The following is a 7,555-nucleotide window of genomic DNA, read 5'->3' as shown; positions in this document are numbered from 1 at the left end:
TGCGAACCGGAACGGACGATTCATGTACCGAACTGAAAAAAATAAAATATATTTATTGTTGAATTTAGACTATTTAAAATAAAAAATAAAATTTTAAAATAAAGACGGTTCAAAATTGCGAACCGGATCTAGAACCGCCAATTCACGGTTCAAGATCCAATTTTTTTTATTCATAATTTTAATAAATTGAAATCCAAATATTAGGTTCTAGATCTGAATCATAACCGGAAACTTTTAATTCAATTGCTATAGTGTCCGGTTCAGTTTGATCTGAACCGTGGTCATCCCTACGTATACGCGATAATTTGTTGGAGAAGTAAAATAAATAAAATGTTTACTTTAAGGGTAGAAATGTCAATTTAATATATCAGGGGGGAAAAATCACCACTTTTAGAATAATTGAGGGGGCTAATGTGCTTACCTAAATAATTGAGGGGGAAAAATGGCTATAAGTATATAACTTAGGGGGAAAAAGTGCCATTTTCCCTATTAAAAATAATGAATAGTTTTTACTTGTTAAAAATATAATAATGAGTTAATACTTAATACTCAAAATGTTCCTCCAGTATAGTGATTTTTTTCAATTTCATTCTAAACAATTTTGGTGATCTAATTTAGTCTCAATTTTTTGTGTTTTTGCTCAATTTAGTCCTCTATTTATTATTCCGTCAAATTAGTATTAAACAGAGATACAATTCAGTAATTTCAATATTGACCTCTCTTTTAATTTATTTTTAATGATTAAATAAGTCACCCATCTTTTACGAATTGTCTCAGTAATCAGTAAATTGAAATTACTGGGACAATTCGTAATCCGTAAAAGATTTCTATTGAAAATACTGGGACAATTAATAAAAGATGAGTGATTTATTTAATCATTATAAATGAATTAAAAGAGAGGCCAATATTGAAATTACTGAATTGTCTCTCTATTTAACACCAATTTGACGGGATAACAAATGGAGGATTATATTAAGCAAAAGAGTAAATACCCAAAATGGTCCCTCGACTATAGCTAAATTCACAAATTGGTCCTCGACTTTCAATTTCAACCAATTAAGTCCTTAACTTTACAATTTTAACACAATTTGGTCTTCTGTCTATTTGACTGTTTATTGACTGTGATTTTTGAGGATATATATGTAATTTCATGGTCCATCGTCGAATTTTTAAGGTTCCGATTGCATTTCCAGACCGCACTGTTACATTTGAATTCACTGCCGAAAGCAATCTACCAAATCCGGTCGCCTTTCTTCATCCCCCCTTTGGATTCAATGTAGTTGAGTTCGTACCAGAGCGATTAAGACGACTTGTTTCCGAACCAGTACAACGTCATCCTGGAGGCCTACACGTGCTCCGACGAGAGCTGAAGGTTCTTCTGGAGATCGTCGATCACGGTCAACAAATGGTCAAATAGATGGAGGACCAAATCGTGTCAAAATTGCAAAGTTAAGGACTTAATTGGTTAAAATTGAAAGTCGAGGACCAATTTGTGAATTTAGCTATAGTCGATGGACCATTTTAGGTATTTACTCTAAGCAAAAACACAAATATGAGACTACATTAGGACACCAAAATCGGTTAAGACGAAATTGAGAAAAACCAATATAGTCGAGAACCATTTTGAGTATTAACTCAAAATATAATATTAAAAATACAGTTGTTAGAACTACTTATACTCCGTAAATATTACATAAGATGAAAAGATATTACATGTTCGGACAAGAGACTTGAATGTTGAAATTAAATGATAGTCACTTTGTTAAAGATGGAATTACAAAATTTTTAATGCTCTGAATTACAAAAAATATTAGTAATTAATTTATATTTTTATGGTCCTTCGCTGATTAGGATCACAAGGCGAGTTTCACTCAGCGTATACCTATTCAAGTAGCGATGGTAGACTTTTATGTAAATCAAATTAATGAATCAGATACAGTAATGACTTAATAGTAATTGGACTAGTATTAAAAATGATATTGTTACACTTTCTTACATTTATCACTCCCACAAACTCACTTTATAATATGACATTTTGTAGTGAGTTGAAATACGAAATTAAAAACAAAAACAAAAAAAAAACAAAAGAAGATAAATTAATCAAACAAAAACAATCATATAATAATGACAAGAATTATGTAATTGCTGTAAAGAAAATGCTTCTTAACCTCTAATTTTTTTCTAGCTTGATGTGACTTTTATTTATTGAGTGCTCATAAATTAATTGACTAATCATTAATTAAAAATAAAATTTAGTAATTAATTAAATAGTGTCACATCACAAATATGAATATATAAAAAAAAAAAAAAATTACTCTCCCTATTAAAAATAAATCCATGTGCGTTAATCACGTGAGGCTTCAGATCTATGTTGAGCATTTATCTCTCCGGTGGGATTGTCTGTCGGACGAAATCTGTTTCGTCACAAAAAGCGTGCGGTGGTCGCGCTAAGGGTTTGTCTGTTTTCGCGACGGTCGAGGAAATTATTTTATTATCCTCTTAAATCATCTTTATTTTATGTTTTTATTGGTCAGCAATTATTGCCATTAATTACTCGCCATTGAACCAATATATGCACTTTCTGCACTTATTTTGCAATTTGCAAATGACTTTTTCGCAAGAAGAAATATTTTGTGCTTTGTAATAATTATAATTAAACTTTTTTAAGATTGATAATTCAATATTATAATTTAAATTGTTGATGAGATTCTAATTGATATTTTTTTTCATATCGTATCGGTATTTATACTTAACATAGTCAAACTAATTCAATCATGTATTAATCAGACCTTATTCAAAATGACGATACATGATCATTGATCTATTAACTTAATCATAAAAATCTAATTCCATTTTAATTTACCTATCATATCATAAAAATCAATTAAATTGTTGAAAATTTATATTTCTTTCCCCATTAAACATTCTTTGCATGAAATAATTCTAGAGTTAATACCCAAAATCGTCCTCGACTATAGTGGTTTTTCTCAATTTCGTCCTAAACGACTTTGGTGACCTAATATCGTCCCAGACTTTTGTGTTTCGCTCAATTTAGTCCCAGACTTTTGTGTTTTTGCTCAATTTAGTCCTTCATTTGTTATTCTGTCCATTTGGTGTTAAATAAATAGACAATTCAGTAATTTTAATATTGGCATCTCTTTACTCATAGACATGTGAACTGCGAAATCCTTTTTTTTTTTTTTACGAATTACTCCCAGAATTACTCCTAAAACTGCGAATATAAAATTTGATTTGCAGGTCCGGGAGTAATTCTGGGTGTAATTCATACAAGAAAGAGGAATTTCGCACTTCATAAGTTGAAAGTAAAGAGAGATCAATATTGACATACTGAATTATCCATTTATTTAACACCAATTTGACGGAATAACAAATGGAGGACTAAATTGAGCGAAACACAAAAGTCTGGGACGATATTAGGTCACCAAAGTCGTTTAGGACGAAATTGAGAAAAACCACTATAGTCGAGGACGATTTTGGGTATTAACTCAATAATTCTATAACTAATATAAATTTTAATTTATAATTTTATTTTAATATCAATAGTAATGATAATAATCATTCAAATAATCAGTATTTTATAAGCTAGCTAGAAATAACTCTGTAATAGATTTATGTTCATGTTTAAAAAAATGAACAAAAAAAATATAATATTCTAACTTTCAATCAAATATAAAAATATTGTTTGTTGACTTTTAACCAAACATTAGAAAATGAAAATAGTTTGTAGAAAATGAATAATTTTTTGGAAATCATTTTGGAGATAACATTTTATGTGCTTCTATACGAATCCTAAGTATGAAAGTTAAGGAATCAATCAAATATTGTCATGTAAAAAAATTTAATTAAGAGACGAAGGTAGCATTACTTCATATAAAATTAGTTAATTAGGTTCAGGTTCGAGTCTGCCTGGCTTTTGGACGGGGAGTGTAGACAGGTGGTGGAGCAGTCGTGGGGTGTGTTGGGTGGTCAAACCTTTTTTGCAGCGTGTGGAACATTGTGGTGTAGACCTGTGGCGTTGGGGTGGGGAGTATTTTGTCAAGTTTAATTTGGCAAGAAAATACAGCAGTTGAGGGGAACGCTTGAGCGCATACGGAGCAGTCATGTACAGCAGGATGTAGAACTGTACGTGCGCTTGGAAAATGATTTGTGTCGGCTGTTAGCTCAGGAGGAGGTTTATGGAGACAAAGAGCTAAACTTTTGTGGCTGAAAGACGGTGATAGTAACACACGGTTCTTCCACAAGTCGGCCACGAGTAGGCGACGAAGTAATATGATAGTGAGGCTAGGGGATACACAAGGCATGTGGCGAGAGGGTTCAACAATGGCACCTGAGGTAATTCGTTATTACACTGAAATCTTCCGGGCAATTGCAAGTAGTGGTAACATGCTGCAGCGTGTACATGTCCGTGTTACTGATGAGATGAATGCCCGGCTTCTTTTACCGGTGGCGCCTGAGGAAGTGAAGAATGTTGTTTCTCTATGGCCCCGGATAAGGCTCCGAGACCGGACGATATGTGCCCTTCTTTTTACCAAAGTTTTTGGGTTGTAGTAGGGATGGACCTTTCTGATTTTGTGATAAGCTGTATACATGCACAACTACTACTTCCCACCTGCTCTCAACAACACTAATGTGGTTTTAATACCAAAGAAAAAGGTCCTGAGACAGTAGCAGACCTGCGACCCATAGCCTTATGTAATGTGGCTTATAAGGTCATTGCTAAGGTTGTGGCGAACCGAATGAAAACGTTCATAGGTAGTGTTATTTCATCAACGCAGAGTGCGTTTGTGCCCAATAGGTTGATATCTGATAATATAATAGTGGCAGGGGAGATTGGGCATTATTTGAGGCGTAAGAGGGATGGTGTAGTAGGTTGGGCTGCTTTAAAACTGGACATGGCAAAAGCTTACGACCGAATGGAGTGGGGGTTTTAGAGGGTATGATGTTAGCAATGTGGTTCGCCCGAGGGTGGGTTGACCTTGTTATGCTATGCATTAATTCCGTACAATATAACATATTGTTAAATGGTGAAGATGCAGGTTTGGTGGCGCCAACTCAGGGCATCCGGCAAGGTGATCCCATATCACCTTACTTATTTATAAGTTGTGCCGAAGGGTTGTCATTGCTCTTACAACAGGTAGAGGCGAGTGGGGTAATACATGGAGTACGAATATCACGGGGGGGCCCCTTCGGTATCCCATCTCTTTTTTGCGGATGACAACCTATTATTTTTCAGGGCCAATGCTGGGGAGGCGAGGTAAAGGGCTGCTTACAAGCTTATTGTGCAGCTTCAGGTCAGGCTATTAATTTTAATAAGTCCAGTATTATGTTTAGTGGAAATACCAACTCACAAACGAGACAGCTTGTTGCTAACCTATTTGGTGTCCCCCAAGTGACACATTTTGACAATTATTTAGGGTTACCATCCTTTTTGGGGCGTGGGATAGGGTGTCAGCTTGGTAGAAGAAGCTTCTGTCCAGAGCCGGGAAGGAGGTTTTATTAAAGAGTGTAGCTTCGTCGATGCCAATCTTTGCAATGTCTGTTTTTTGTTGCCAAAAACTACATGTAATGCAATTGAGAACGTTATGAACCGGTTTTGGTGGGAGAGTGGAGTGTCGGACAGGAGGGGGATCCACTGGATGAGTTGGGCACAGTTATCTGATCCAAAGAGAGTGGGTGGAATGGGTTTCAAAAAATTACATGAGTTCAACATTGCGTTACTAGCTAAGCAAGGATGGCGTATACTCACAACTCCGATTCTCTTGTTTGCAGAATTCTAAAAGCGAGGTATTTCCCGACTAATGACTTCCTGACAGTGAGCTTGGGCCACAACCCTAGCTACATTTGGCGTAGTATTTTGGCGGCACAGCACTTGTTGAGACAAGGGGTGGGGCGGAGGATTGGGTACGGCAAGGATACGTCTGTATGGGGTGTTGGCTGGTTAGCTGATGTGGTAATCCAGGACTGAACACGACATGTATTGAGGAGTTGAGTCATGCCAAGATAAGTAATTTAATGACTGTCAATGGTGCTTGGCATGTTGACTTATTGAGGGATATTTTTCTACCTGATGATGTTAACAGGATACTCCGCACACCAATTGTGGTACAACATGATGACGTTTGGTATTGGAGGAATGATATTAGGGGCCAATACACGGTTAAGCATGGTTATAGGCTCCTGATGCAGGGTAGTGGGGCGCAACTATTGCCTTTTTTGTACAATGGCGTAAATTATGGCTGCTGAAAGTACCACCGAAAGTCCGGAATTTCATGTGGCGTTGCTTGAGAGGTATTCTGCCTGTATGGGAGGTTCTAAGGGAGAAACGGGTTTATGTTGGAGGTGGTTGCCCGTTATGTGCTGCGTCGCTGGAGACTATTGTGCATATTCTATGCGAATGCCCCATGGCTTGCCAGCTCTGGGGTACGGCTGACGTGTTAAATGGCAGAAGTTTCACCCAATTCGTAGAGGAGAACTTGTGCCATCAAGACGGGGCACGAGCTTGTGCGATGGCTTGTAGGTTTTGGGTGATGTGGATGGTGTGGAACGGGAAGCTGTGGACTATCACCCAAATGCGTGCTTATGTGTGTGCCGAGCTGTTGGCATGGGCGGAGGCTAGCACACCAAACCCGACTTGCAACCTTGCAGGAATTTCTGTAACAGCGTGAGTGCTGCCGCCACCTTTTGGCTATCTGAAGTGTAATTTTGATGCAGCCATACACGGACAACATGCGTCGTTTGGCGCGGTTCTGCGAGATCACAATGGTGTGTTTATAGCAGCATGCAGGGGAAGGTTCTTGGGTGTTAATGATGCTTATCTTGCGAATGCCATAGCCTTTAAAGAAGTCCTATCTTGGTGAAGATGTAAGTATTTTCTCTAATATAATATATTATAATATATTGTATTAATTAAGTTGTTGTGATGCAAGTGGAATATTAAGTCAGTTAGTGACTTAGTCTGTTAGGCAACTCAGGATATTCAGTTAAGCTTTAACTGAATATCTGTCTACATTGATGGCATGTAGGCTTCTAAGCAAAATAGTCCTCCCACAGCTCCCGTGTTCAGAATACAAGCATCATCGAGTACTCGGGAGAGAAGTGGTAGACAAAATACTAGCCTTTATTCTGCAAGTTTACCATCTCGTGGCAATACCAATGACTATGGCTGGGGATATTCGGGCGATCCTAAAGCTTCCGCTACTACGAGACAGGTTACTCGTTACTACAATTAATGTTAGACTAAATTTATTATCTAACAGAAGAGTCGCCCGGTATCGCTTTATTTTATGGAGTCGGACTGTATGAATTTATGCTCAAGTTTTAATTCTTGTAAACAGGACTTATCTTATGTTGGTTTGGTAGTGAAGCAGTGTAGAGTCATTGCTAATGACATAGGGAACGTATTGGTTCAATTCGCCATGTCAAGAGGTCAGCGAATCATGTGACCCATGCGTTAGCAAGGACAACTAGTTCTATCTCTATTCTTACTGCGTGGGAAATTGTCCCGCCAACTTGTATTTCGAGCTTGTTCTGAGTT

The 7,555-nt window shown here is 37.1% G+C and overlaps 1 long non-coding RNA gene across 1 annotated transcript in view; it reads left to right on the top strand.

Annotated features, from left to right (window-relative positions):
• Positions 1-1,264: 1,264 nt before the first annotated feature.
• Positions 1,265-7,555, top strand: part of LOC109165323 — a 12,149-nt gene continuing 5,858 nt past the window's right edge. Inside the window, exon 1 of the long non-coding RNA XR_002051529.1 lies at positions 1,265-1,276. This is a non-coding gene — a long non-coding RNA (uncharacterized LOC109165323). The remainder of the gene's footprint in view (positions 1,277-7,555) is intronic.

This window comes from Ipomoea nil, unplaced genomic scaffold (genome assembly GCF_001879475.1).
Source record: "Ipomoea nil cultivar Tokyo-kokei standard unplaced genomic scaffold, Asagao_1.1 scaffold3069, whole genome shotgun sequence".
Classification (NCBI taxonomy): Eukaryota; Viridiplantae; Streptophyta; class Magnoliopsida; order Solanales; family Convolvulaceae; genus Ipomoea; species Ipomoea nil.
This window is presented reverse-complemented; position numbering and strand designations above follow the sequence as displayed.